Source organism: Lissotriton helveticus, chromosome 3_1 (assembly GCF_964261635.1).
Source record: "Lissotriton helveticus chromosome 3_1, aLisHel1.1, whole genome shotgun sequence".
Taxonomy (NCBI): domain Eukaryota; kingdom Metazoa; phylum Chordata; class Amphibia; order Caudata; family Salamandridae; genus Lissotriton; species Lissotriton helveticus.
In genome coordinates, this window is record NC_136061.1 from 1877979328 (window position 1) to 1877993361 (window position 14034).

The 14034-nt window shown below is 48.9% G+C and overlaps 1 protein-coding gene across 1 annotated transcript in view; it reads right to left on the reverse strand.

The window, feature by feature from the left end:
• Nucleotides 1-14034, reverse strand: part of LOC144823935 (sperm-specific sodium:proton exchanger-like) — a 5382759-nt gene that overhangs the window by 764170 nt on the left and 4604555 nt on the right. The window lies entirely within an intron of this gene.

Here is a 14034-nt window from a genome sequence, read left to right on the forward strand (position 1 = left end):
TTGATTACACCATAGCCGAGCACATTATTTAAGGCAGAGTTTATGTCACTCTACTCCCTTCGATGTGGTGCCACCAAGTCTGTGCATAGCATTACAACCACATGTGTATGTGGGCCAATGCGGACTACTACCCTTGGCCTACGCAGCGCACGAGAACGTCACAGATTTGGAACTGAACATCGATTATTCAAAGGCAGAATACATATCATTGCACGCATGGAGAGTTGTAAAAGGATGACGCGTTGCAGTCTGGAGGAAATAGGATCACCGTTACGAAGTTGATCAAACACTTCCGACAACTGCCCTGGAGTCACTGACTCTGTGCATCGCAAGCCAACGAAATGTGGCTATGAGCCACTGCTGACCGCTGCCTCCTGCCTACACTGCAGTCCAGTAGGTCGCAGAGTCTCGATTTAGCGATGGCGGAGTCCATATCAGTGCACCGGCACCATCGCAGACTGCATACCCTCGCAGCCCTGGTGCCACTAAGTCTGTTCCCTGACAGATATGGAAACTCACTGGTGGTACATTGGTGGCGTCTGAGTCTATGGACTAGGTGGTAGTTTTCTATCATCATGTAGCTGATACTCAATTGGTTCTGGCAACGAGGCTGTCGCTTGCCACCTCACCATTTGCTGCTTCTGGATAAAATCAGACCTTCGGCATCATGCTCTGGAGGACACCTTCCACTGTCCCCCACAACCCTCCGCCACATTCACCTTCAACATCGATGAGGACCCACCCAGTCCACGTGGCCCTACCTCAGTGCTCCGCAAGTCACCATCCTGTGGCAGGGTGCCTGTGCCTGCCGCTGTGCATCCGGGGCCACTAACTCTGTGCAGTTCAAGTCAGTGACTCTGTTTGATTCAATATTTGATGGCCTCTGAGATGATGGCCTTGGGGTCATCAACGCCATGTGTCTGTGGCCCTGTGCTATCCGCTACCTCCGGCCTCATCTGCGGGCCACCAGGGCTCACTCATCAAATCGAGTCCTGACGGGCCCGGATGTGGCATCACCGCAGGAGACACATGCCACCATTGCTAGGACCACATCCAACAGCCATCTGCCTGAGTCGAAATAGTGGTCCTGACAGACAAACGGAGTTGCTCACACCTGTCGTTGATGCCATCATCTGCCTGTTAATCCCACCGCCACCCATGGACCATCACTGATTGAGTTTTGTGCTGTGGAGAGGTTGCGCAGCAATGTCAACTCAGGGAGTGTGGGAGACCTGGGACATTGATGTGGAAGATGATGCAGGTCTAACACACCCCACTACGTCTGCATTAGGAATATCTGGAAGGGACACAATCATAGTCATTTTCATCACATGAGCGCTCTCAGCTCTAGTGCCCCAACCTCAGTGCACTGCAACTCACGGACACTTCTGTTTGTATGTTGGGTGACCTCTGTACTTGCTCCGGCTCCCTCCATGTTGCTCAGCAGTTGACTCTGTAATGCAGGTGTTTTCTTTTTCCATTGCATTGGTGTCCACTGTTAAAGTTGTTGCCAGCACCAAGCACTCCGTGCAGGCTGGCTTCTACTCACCCCACACACATCCAGCACAGGCGTCACTGTACCTGTGGCCCTGCCGATAAAGGGGCCGGGCGCTCGTCCCCATAGCCAGTTCAACATCATATACACGTGTTTCCCTGTGGTCTTGTATGCATGAGGGCCCTGGGCCCTGCAACAGTCTATTGTGCTGTGTGCAGGGGACACAGACATGTCACCACAAACAGCGGGTGCGACCATGGACATGTAGCTTTGTCATCAGCCACTCAATGCGTATGAGGAGTGGACTGGGCAGTCGTACGGAGGTCCAGCGTGGGGGAGTGAATGATGATTCTGTGGCTCTGGGTGTGGTTCATTGCAGGACATGTGCCCACGCATGTGTATCTGTCGCTGTGTGGGCCTCCTTTGTGGGGAGTCGGTGGTCCCTGATGGGACTTGGACACCCACGTATGTGATATGTGATGTAGTTTGGCTTCCGTGAGCTCTGAGCCCACCCGCATCTGTTCAGCCACCTCCTTTGGGCATTCTGACACTTGGCATTGGAATGCGATGTGTGCCTGGGTGAAGTGTTGGGAGCCAGCCGTGGTGGTGGGTGCTTCCTGCTGTGTGGTCTGTGCAGGGGCTGGGGTCTTCTCTATGTAGCTTGGCTGCCCTGCTCTGGGGGGGTGGGTTGCCTGAGATGTCCATGAGCTGCTTTAGGGTGTTGGTATCAGAGGTGTGGTGGTCATCTAGGGCATCCCTGATGGGTTGTCTGGTCTGAGCTGCCGAAGGTGTTTTTTGTCCTTCTGCAAAGTGAAGGGGAGATGATGTTGACATTGTGTTGACATTGATGTTTGCTCATTGTTCTTGTTGACATGCAGACCATGTGACAACATACATTGTGACTGTTGGGGTTGCTGGCAATTTGGGGGGGAGAGTGGACATTGGAACTACATGACAGATGTGAGGTTGTACCCGTGCATATGCATCTCAGTTCCCTTCTCTGACCAATGTGATTGGCCTGTTTCTGTGCATGAGCGGCCCAGTTGTGTCCCATGTTCAGCAGTGTCGGTGTTGCACTTCATGCCACATTGTCATGGGATGTGCTGTGATTGTTATGCGTGTGTGCTGCTGTGTGCCACGGGTTGAAGGACGTTGGTCCTAGGTCATTGTGGGTGTGCAGTGTGCTATACTTGATTGTGCATGTGTGCCGTTGTGCCTCTCTTTCCTGTCCCCCAGGTCCCTGTTAGTTACTCCCCCTGTTGTTGTTGTGTAAGGTAAGGTAATATTTATTTGTATATGATTAATTAAAATCTTTACAAAATATAAAACGCCATATGACAGTACAAATGATTTAAAATACAACAATTGCTATTTGTCAATTCAAGTTTGTTATTAAGTCCCGATGAGTCTTTTAAGTATGCTTGAGTCTTTCCTTCAGTGAGTCAAAGAACTTCACAACCTGGCAATTCAGTTTAATGTTAGTGGAGGAGAAACACCGTATAAATGCCTGCCTACAGGTCCGAACGGCATGTTATCTAAAGGAAGGTAGCAACAGCTTATAACCTCAGGTCCATTAATCTCGGGCAAATGCATATCACATGGATAATGTCCTCCTTGCCAGATTTACACAGGCGACATAAGGCCGAGGTGTGAGTTCTCTCCCATGGTGGCAAGTGCGGTAATATCGGGATGGCTCCAAGGCGCAGTTTCAGGAACTTTTCTTTGATTTTTATTTTCATCCCGATATTAAGATATGCTTGTGGCCGTATTTTGCCATAATCTCCCACCGTTATCCATCCATGGCTCTGTTGGCTAGATCTTTCTTGTCTTCTATTGCCTAGATTATTCGAGCAGATTTTTTAGCTAACTTTTTAAAGGACTGGAGGTCTATGGCTGTTTCCCAAATATCAGATAAGCCTAGCACTGCAAGAGATCCAAATAGGTAGTCCCTAGGCAGTGAAGTGCGACATCTAAGTAGCTCTTCCCATACGCTAGCATTTAAGGAGTCAGGGTCTGCATCGCGGATCTTACGCCAGTTAGTTACATATGCACTCCGTCTTTCTAGTGCTTGTTTGACCACCCCAAATTCTAAACGAATTTGGGCCGGAGAAGCATATTTGGGGAGATTGAAGATAGCCCTGTAGCAATTGGCTATGACTATATCCAACAGTGCGGCGTCCTTCCCATGCAGCGATTCACTCCCATAGGTGAGCGTTGGTTGAAGTTTCGCTCGGAGGATTTCCAGGAAGGGTTTAAGAGTGAGGTCAGGGAGTTTGGTCTTTAGTGATTTCAGTGCGAGGTGGGTCATTGTTGCCTTCCCTCGGATGGACTGGAGCTGAGACCTAGACGTGTTCTTAGAATCCAACACAACGCCAAGGTACTTGTATGTGGCTACTCGTTCGAGCTTTACTCCATTCAGGTACCAACAAGGGATCCTTTTCTTCCTGTAGTTCACCGTCATGACCTTAGATTTGTTAAGGTTTATTTCTAGGGCATTCTTTACGGAGAAGGCATGGGTACAATTCAAAAGATGCTGAAGGCCTATTGGCGACCGGCTTATCAGCACTAAGTCGTCCGCATATAACAGGCTAGGGAGTGTGGCTTTTCCCAGCTTGGGCGCGTGATTGCGGCATTTGTCAAGTTCTTCAGGTAAGTCCGAAATAAACAGATTGAATAGAATTGGCGCTAATAAGCACCCCTGCTTTAGTCCTTTAGTTGTCCTAATCTGCTTTGAGAGGTGCTGGCCAGTTCCAAGTTTGATTTTAACCCAGGTGTTAGAGTGAAACAGTATTAGGACATCCAGAAGATGTTTCGGGATGCTCCAATTGAATAGTTTTTCCCAAAGTTTGTTTCGGTCCACATGGTCGAAGGCCGCAGTGTAGTCAATAAATGAGAGAAATAGCGGTAGCTTGGTGGTTTTTGCTTCACCCATCAATAGGGACAGGGCCATGATGTTGGTTGTTGTCCCTTGGCCTTTACGGAAACCTGTTTGATTGGGAAGGATAATGGCTTTTTCGGACGCCCACGCCGATAGTTCTTCCTGGATGAGACCGCTAAAATATTTTGATTCTATATCAAGCAAAGCAATGAGGCGGTAGCTGTTTGGATTATTCTTGCTCCCATGTTTATATATCGGACTTATGACGGACCCATGCCAAGAGTCCGGAAGGGATAAGGTAAGTCTGGCCTCGTTAAAAATCAGAGCCAAGGATGCACTCCAGAAGGCTACGTCAGATTTATACAACAAAGGGGGGATTCCATTTGGTCCCGGGGCCCCATTCGGACGTCCCTTGATGATTCGCCGCCCAATGTCTGCTGGGGTGTATCTCATGGGCCCTGTCTCCGTATCCTTTATAGGTCTTCCTTCACATTCTAAATGTTCAGGTTGCGGTAAGGCCATATACTTAACCTCTCGTGATCCATGCTTGTATGCCCCTTTAGATTGTTGGGGTTACCATCATGACCAGCTTTGTGATTTCCATGGAGGGAAGCTTTGTTGTCGTATCTCCTATATTGTTATTATTGAAGTGAGACAATAAGTATTTGGTCCATACTTCCTCTGCTATGTACGAATTTTGCCCCAGATGGTCAGGGTTCTAGATCCTTTTCACCATTTGCCAGAACCTAGAACTATTTTTCTGCTTTCCTTCGTGGACAAGTTTCCCCCAAAGTTCTTCATTCCTTTGTTTTTGACTTTCCCATTTCAGCCGTTTGAGTTGCTTTTTTGCTTCCCTCAGCACTACTTGCAAACTAGGGTTTCCCTGGTCCTTTCGTATCCGCCTTAGAGTTTGGTTAATCAAACGTTTTTGTATTTTCATGTCCAACCGCGTCTGTCTCGTGCTTGAGGGTCCCCTCACAAAGCAAGAGTTGGTTGGCCTGGTGCTACTCAATTGTTCCCCGATGGTGATAATGAAGTCATCCCAGGCGCTCGACAACTTAGATGAGCAATAAACTTGGCGAAAGAGGGTTTTCGCAGTTGAGCCAATAAGGTCGATGTTGTCAAGATTGCACCGTATCCGTTTTAAGTTTGCACTGACTTCTGTTTCTGGGCCAGTGTAGCGTTCTTTTTCCTCTGCCAAGTAGGATCTTATCTCAGCCACCAAGGGCAGGTGGTCGCTGAAATCATTCACATCTATTTTTAATGAAGTTATCCAACTGAACATGTCTAGGGACATGAACATATAATCCAAATGCGAGGATTGTGTACTAGAGTGGAAAGAGGCTGCAGGTGGGTCGTCTTCAGCGTAACGTCCATTTAGGGCCCTTAAGTTATGGGTGTTCAGTTGCCAAAGAAGGTTTTTTGAATATTTCGTTAAGTTGTTGTTTTTTATTCGACCTTGTGGCGGCACGCCCCATGCTAAGTCTAATTCGAGAGTGAGGTCAGTGCCTTGCTCGTTGCTGATGAGAAGCATGTTAAAATCACCAGCCAGGATGAAAGAGTCCGACTCCCCGGAGTCCCTTATTTTTTGTAGAACATGCGCCAATTCTTCCACCGATTTTTGTTTCCATTTGGGGTGAATATATGTTGTTGTTGTGTCAGGTCCTCTCGAGCTGTGTCCATATTCCCACCTCCTTGCACCGTCTCCACACTGATGACTGGAATCCATTTCCTCCGGGTCATCCTGTGGTGCAGGACTCCCACCTTATGTCGCTTTTGATGCCTTCCTGGTGGCAGCGGGTTTGTGCCTGGTTTAGGTTTTCAAGTCATGCCAGCGCCTCTTGACCTCCACCACTGGCTTCCTCAACACTCCAGCTGCATTCCAGGCAGTCTGATTGTGGGTCAGTTGAGGGCAGTGTTCTGTCACTTCCGTGACGCTTGTCTTGTTTTCCTGTAGACTGCTCCCCGTCTTCCTCTCCATTTTCTCCCTGGCCTTCCCCGACCCCATTGTACCTTGCTGGTGGTCTGTGGGGCTTGTGGGGTTCGTGTTGGCCTCTGCGCTCGGTCAGGGTGCAGCCATGTTGCTGCGCACTTTGGATTATTTCTGGTGTGTTTTCTTGTTCTGCTTTTAAAGTGAATTTTCCCACTGAACGCGTGGGATTTGCAGGCCTGCCGCTGGTTTTCGCAGCTTTTTGTATCGCTCTTGGCCTCATTGCAGCTTTTTTTGCGCTCATGTTTTGCATTTTTGCGGCATGGGGTTGATTTTTACGCGGCTATTTGATCCGTTATCTTGTGACTATCGCATGGTACCGCCGTGTTGTGAATACTTGGTTAACACGGCATAAGTTTTCCGTGATAGACTACGATGTTGGGAGTGTCGTTAAGTTACTTTTGCGTTGATTATCACACATTCTTGAGAATATGCCCCATATTGTGTTGTCTGAGGCATGTGCAGTATGTCAGCTAAATAAAATGGATTGTGCCTGTATTAGGGGTTCATAGTTTAAAATGCCCCTCAGACGTCCCAGAGTTTACCTCCCAGACGGTCCTTGTTTGTCTCGTGCCCTCTTTTGTTTGGTGTACAGACTAACTGAGGAGCCAGATCAGAATGATACTGTAAATAGGCATCACCTGGTCTTCTTTCACCGTAGCGTTCTGCCATAGCAGCATGGTAATTTCCAGACTGCTCTAGCCTCATGTGTTCTACCTCTTGATCATCCATACCGTCTCTGCAAGTGGCAGTTGGTTGATGGAAATCCTTGAGACAAAGGGAGAATGGTGCCTGCTCTAAATCCAAGACACATTCGCATTTCAAAGGATACAAACCAGTATGTGTATACCTGTGAGTTGACACACCTACTTCAGAGGTCCACCTGACTCCCCCTTTTCAGAATCCACCTGTTTTAAAGCTCAAACTTGGTGCTCAGAGTCAAGACGTCAACTTTTATGTTTTTCCTTCAACTTTTCTTTTCTAATCAGGCCCACTCTTTTCTTCCCATGTGCTACAGTGCAGGTTAACTTCTATTGCATTACCCAAAGGTAGTCAGTGACCTGGACCTCAGCAATGTTCATCCTGCTTGATGTCCCTCTTGTCACTCTATCCACATGATGCTGCCTTTTCACCGGTTCCTTTCAGCCTCCCTTTTTATTTTTCTCAACCTACTTCTTTCCACCCCATACATTTCACCTCTATCTTGTTTCATATTAACATTGTCTCCTTGTCTCATCCTGATCTTCTCCACTCTTACTAGATTTACTCACTACAACTGTTGACCAAAAGGACATAAACGATTCAGAAAAGGGGGTGGTGATGAACAGAGTGTCTGAATTAGGCAGACCACTCTAACCCAGTCCAAAGATTAGGGCTTGATCCATCACCGTTATTTAGCTCACTGCCCCATCCCAGCTCAGAACCTGGCTATATGCAAATTAGTCTGTCCCTGGCCCAGTGCATCATGGGAACAGGGCAGACCAAACTACCAAGCCAATTCTTCACCAGAAAGGAGACAAGCTACCGGGGACCGGTTTCTGGCATTTCAGCCTCGTCGGCCCGGCTTGCTTGAATCCTGATGGAGCAGTGAGCAAGGGACTCATGTCTGAGTATACCCTGCCACACCTATTGTGGCCAAAAACGATTCAGAAAAGGGGGTGGTGATGAACAGAGTGTCTGAATTAAGCAGACCACTCTTACCCAGTCCAAAGATTAGGGCTTGATCCATCACCGTTATTTAGCTCACTGCCCCATCCCAGCTCAGAACCTGGCTATATGCAAATTAGTCTGTCCCATGCCCAGTGCATCATGGGAACAGGGCAGACCAAACTACCAAGCCAATTCTTCACCAGAAAGGAGACAAGCTACCGGGGACCGGTTTCTGGCATTTCAGCCTCGTCGGCCCGGCTTGCTTGAATCCTGATGGAGCAGTGAGCAAGGGACTCATGTCTGAGTATACCCTGCCACACCTATAGTGGCCAAAAACGATTCAGAAAAGGGGGTGGTGATGAACAGAGTGTCTGAATTAAGCAGACCACTCTTACCCAGTCCAAAGATTAGGGCTTGATCCATCACCGTTATTTAGCTTACTGCCCCATCCCAGCTCAGAACCTGGTTATATGCAAATTAGTCTGTCCCTGGCCCAGTGCATCATGGGAACAGGGCAGACCAAACTACCAAGCCAATTCTTCACCAGAAAGGAGACAAGCTACCGGGGACCGGTTTCTGGCATTTCAGCCTCGTCGGCCCGGCTTGCTTGAATCCTGATGGAGCAGTGAGCAAGGGACTCATGTCTGAGTATACCCTGCCACACCTATAGTGGCCAAAAACGATTCAGAAAAGGGGGTGGTGATGAACAGAGTGTCTGAATTAAGCAGACCACTCTTACCTAGTCCAAAGATTAGGGCTTGATCCATCACCGTTATTTAGCTCACTGCCCCATCCCAGCTCAGAACCTGGCTATATGCAAATTAGTCTGTCCCTGGCCCAGTGCATCATGGGAACAGGGCAGACCAAACTACCAAGCCAATTCTTCACCAGAAAGGAGACAAGCTACCGGGGACCGGTTTCTGGCATTTCAGCCTCGTCGGCCCGGCTTGCTTGAATCCTGATGGAGCAGTGAGCAAGGGACTCATGTCTGAGTATACCCTGCCACACCTATAGTGGCCAAAAACGATTCAGAAAAGGGGGTGGTGATGAACAGAGTGTCTGAATTAAGCAGACCACTCTTACCCAGTCCAAAGATTAGGGCTTGATCCATCACCGTTATTTAGCTCACTGCCCCATCCCAGCTCAGAACCTGGCTATATGCAAATTAGTCTGTCCCTGGCCCAGTGCATCAGGGGAACAGGGCAGACCAAACTACCAAGCCAATTCTTCACCAGAAAGGAGACAAGCTACCGGGGACCGGTTTCTGGCATTTCAGCCTCGTCGGCCCGGCTTGCTTGAATCCTGATGGAGCAGTGAGCAAGGGACTCATGTCTGAGTATACCCTGCCACACCTATAGTGGCCAAAAACGATTCAGAAAAGGGGGTGGTGATGAACAGAGTGTCTGAATTAAGCAGACCACTCTTACCCAGTCCAAAGATTAGGGCTCGATCCATCACCGTTATTTAGCTCACTGCCCCATCCCAGCTCAGAACCTGGCTATATGCAAATTAGTCTGTCCCTGGCCCAGTGCATCATGGGGACAGGGCAGACCAAACTACCAAGCCAATTCTTCACCAGAAAGGAGACAAGCTACCGGGGACCGGTTTCTGGCATTTCAGCCTCGTCGGCCCGGCTTGTTTGAATCCTGATGGAGCAGTGAGCAAGGGACTCATGTCTGAGTATACCCTGCCACACCTATAGTGGCCAAAAACGATTCAGAAAAGGGGGTGGTGATGAACAGAGTGTCTGAATTAAGCAGACCACTCTTACCCAGTCCAAAGATTAGGGCTTGATCCATCACCGTTATTTAGCTCACTGCCCCATCCCAGCTCAGAACCTGGCTATATGCAAATTAGTCTGTCCCTGGCCCAGTGCATCATGGGAACAGGGCAGACCAAACTACCAAGCTAATTCTTCACCAGAAAGGAGACAAGCTACCGGGGACCGGTTTCTGGCATTTCAGCCTCGTCGGCCCGGCTTGCTTGAATCCTGATGGAGCAGTGAGCAAGGGACTCATGTCTGAGTATACCCTGCCACACCTATAGTGGCCAAAAACGATTCAGAAAAGGGGGTGGTGATGAACAGAGTGTCTGAATTAAGCAGACCACTCTTACCAAGTCCAAAGATTAGGGCTTGATCCATCACCGTTATTTAGCTCACTGCCCCATCCCAGCTCAGAACCTGGCTATATGCAAATTAGTCTGTCCCTGGCCCAGTGCATCATGGGAACAGGGCAGACCAAACTACCAAGCCAATTCTTCACCAGAAAGGAGACAAGCTACCGGGGACCGGTTTCTGGCATTTCAGCCTCGTCGGCCCGGCTTGCTTGAATCCTGATGGAGCAGTGAGCACGGGACTCATGTCTGAGTATACCCTGCCACACCTATAGTGGCCAAAAACGATTCAGAAAAGGGGGTGGTGATGAACAGAGTGTCTGAATTAAGCAGACCACTCTTACCCAGTCCAAAGATTAGGGCTTGATCCATCACCGTTATTTAGCTCACTGCCCCATCCCAGCTCAGAACCTGGCTATATGCAAATTAGTCTGTCCCTGGCCCAGTGCATCATGGGAACAGGGCAGACCAAACTACCAAGCCAATTCTTCACCATAAAGGAGACAAGCTACCGGGGACCGGTTTCTGGCATTTCAGCCTCGTCGGCCCGGCTTGCTTGAATCCTGATGGAGCAGTGAGCAAGGGATTCATGTCTGAGTATACCCTGCCACACCTGCCGGGCCGACGACGCCTGAAATGGCAGAAACCGGTCCCCGGAAGCTTGTTTCCTTCCCAGTATAAGAATTGGCTTGGTAGTTTGGTTTGCCCTGTTCCCATCATGCACTGGGACAGGAACAGACTAATTTGCATATAGCCAAGTTCTGAGCTGGGATGGTGCAGTGAGCTAAAAAACGGTGATGGATCAAGCCCTGATCTTTGGACTCGGTAAGAGTGGTCTGCTTAATTCAGGCACTCTGTTCATCACCACCCCCTTTTCTGAATCATTTTGTCCACCATAAGCGTGGGAGGGTATACTCAGATGTGAGTCCCTTGCTCATTGCACCATCAGGATTCAAGCAAGCCGGGCCGACGACGCCTGAAATGGCAGAAACCGGTCCCCGGAAGCTTGTTTCCTTCCCAGTATAAGAATTGGCTTGGTAGTTTGGTTTGCCCTGTTCCCATTATGCACTGGGACAGGAACAGACTAATTTGCATATAGCCAAGTTCTGAGATGGGATGGTGCAGTGAGCTAAAAAACGGTGATGGATCAAGCCCTGATCTTTGGACTGGGTAAGAGTGGTCTGCTTAATTCAGGCACTCTGTTCATCACCACCCCCTTTTCTGAATCATTTTGTCCACCATAAGCGTGGGAGGGTATACTCAGATGTGAGTCCCTTGCTCATTGCACCATCAGGATTCAAGCAAGCCGGGCCGACGACGCCTGAAATGGCAGAAACCGGTCCCCGGAAGCTTGTTTCCTTCCCAGTATAAGAATTGGCTTGGTAGTTTGGTTTGCCCTATTCCCATCATGCACTGGGACAGGAACAGACTAATTTGCATATAGCCAAGTTCTGAGCTGGGATGGTGCAGTGAGCTAAAAAACGGTGATGGATCAAGCCCTGATCTTTGGACTGGGTAAGAGTGGTCTGCTTAATTCAGGCACTCTGTTCATCACCACCCCCTTTTCTGAATCATTTTGTCCACCATAAGCGTGGGAGGGTATACTCAGATGTGAGTCCCTTGCTCATTGCACCATCAGGATTCAAGCAAGCCGGGCCGACGACGCCTGAAATGGCAGAAACCGGTCCCTGGAAGCTTGTTTCCTTCCCAGTATAAGAATTGGCTTGGTAGTTTGGTTTGCCCTGTTCCCATCATGCACTGGGACAGGAACAGGAACAGACTAATTTGCATATAGCCATTTCTGAGCTGGGATGGTGCAGTGAGCTAAAAAACGGTGATGGATCAAGCCCTGATCTTTGGACTGGGTAAGAGTGGTCTGCTTAATTCAGGCACTCTGTTCATCACCACCCCCTTTTCTGAATCATTTTGTCCACCATAAGCGTGGGAGGGTATACTCAGATGTGAGTCCCTTGCTCATTGCACCATCAGGATTCAAGCAAGCTGGGTCGACGACGCCTGAAATGGCAGAAACCGGTCCCCGGAAGCTTGTTTCCTTCCCAGTATAAGAATTGGCTTGGTAGTTTGGTTTGCCCTGTTCCCATCATGCACTGGGACAGGAACAGACTAATTTGCATATAGCCAAGTTCTGAGCTGGGATGGTGCAGTGAGCTAAAAAACGGTGATGGATCAAGCCCTGATCTTTGGACTGGGTAAGAGTGGTCTGCTTAATTCAGGCACTCTGTTCATCACCACCCCCTTTTCTGAATCATTTTGTCCACCATAAGCGTGGGAGGGTATACTCAGATGTGAGTCCCTTGCTCATTGCACCATCAGGATTCAAGCAAGCCGGGCCGACGACGCCTGAAATGGCAGAAACCGGTCCCCGGAAGCTTGTTTCCTTCCCAGTATAAGAATTGGCTTGGTAGTTTGGTTTGCCCTGTTCCCATCATGCACTGGGACAGGAACAGACTAATTTGCATATAGCCAAGTTCTGAGCTGGGATGGTGCAGTGAGCTAAAAAACGGTGATGGATCAAGCCCTGATCTTTGGACTGGGTAAGAGTGGTCTGCTTAATTCAGGCACTCTGTTCATCACCACCCCCTTTTCTGAATCATTTTGTCCACCATAATCGTGGGAGGGTATACTCAGATGTGAGTCCCTTGCTCATTGCACCATCAGGATTCAAGCAAGCCGGGCCGACGACGCCTGAAATGGCAGAAACCGGTCCCCGGAAGCTTGTTTCCTTCCCAGTATAAGAATTGGCTTGGTAGTTTGGTTTGCCCTGTTCCCATCATGCACTGGGACAGGAACAGACTAATTTGCATATAGCCAAGTTCTGAGCTGGGGTGGTGCAGTGAGCTAAAAAACGGTGATGGATCAAGCCCTGATCTTTGGACTGGGTAAGAGTGGTCTGCTTAATTCAGGCACTCTGTTCATCACCACCCCCTTTTCTGAATCAAAAGGACATAAAAGCAATGAACAACAAGAGGACGTTCACAACAAAGTGCACTTTTGGGAAGGAAGAAGGTGTGCCATTGAGTGGGGATAAGAAGACAAGGTAAATAGAGATCAGCACCATGTGTTTAAACTCTTGCGGCGCAAAGTCAAATACAAAAATTACCATTCAAAAGGGTGAAGTCTGTTTGGTATCAAGAAGCTAATTTCTTCTATTTAATTAAGTATTTAATTAAGAAGAAGAAGTTTGTTGTTCTTCTAGAGTCAGGCTGAACACTTAGGGGCCCATTACGATGTCGGGCGGATTGCCCCCGCCAGGGTCAATCCGCCCGACATCGTTGCACTAAAGACCCCCGCCATATTAGGATGGCGGGGGGGACCTCGGCGGACGGGAAGACCACCGAGCGCTTTCTGCACCGCCCGCCGCAATGGTAAAAATACAGGATGTGCCCGTCTGTGTGGCGCGCGTATCCTAATGCTCAAGGCGGGACCGCCGCTCCTATGGCAGGCGGTCCCGTTTTGCACGAGGATGGCGGGCGGGCAAAATCCGCCCGCCATCCTAATGACCCCCTTAGAGCTCTGCACTAACAGACCTCATCATCTTGTAGAGCAGAACTCACTCCTCTGCATATAGGGCTGAGCTCAAACACAGATGCAGTCAAGTTCCTGCTTACATAGTGCTGAACCCATACACAGATAGAGTAGAAACTGTGTACCCATATGTAATTTCTTAAATTGAGCTGAAGTGCAGTTCTCGCATACATGGGCAGACAGAGCTTAGCTCTTCCAAATATGCAGTTTAGCTCCACGGCATTGAGCCCCTGTGCAGACATAGATTGAGGTGAGCCAGTCCGCAGTCAGAGTTGAGCTCTTTCAGCATTCATTCCTAAAAAAAAATTAAACCTGAAATTCTGTGGGAACTGAGAAACCAGGTTAATCTCCCTGATACGG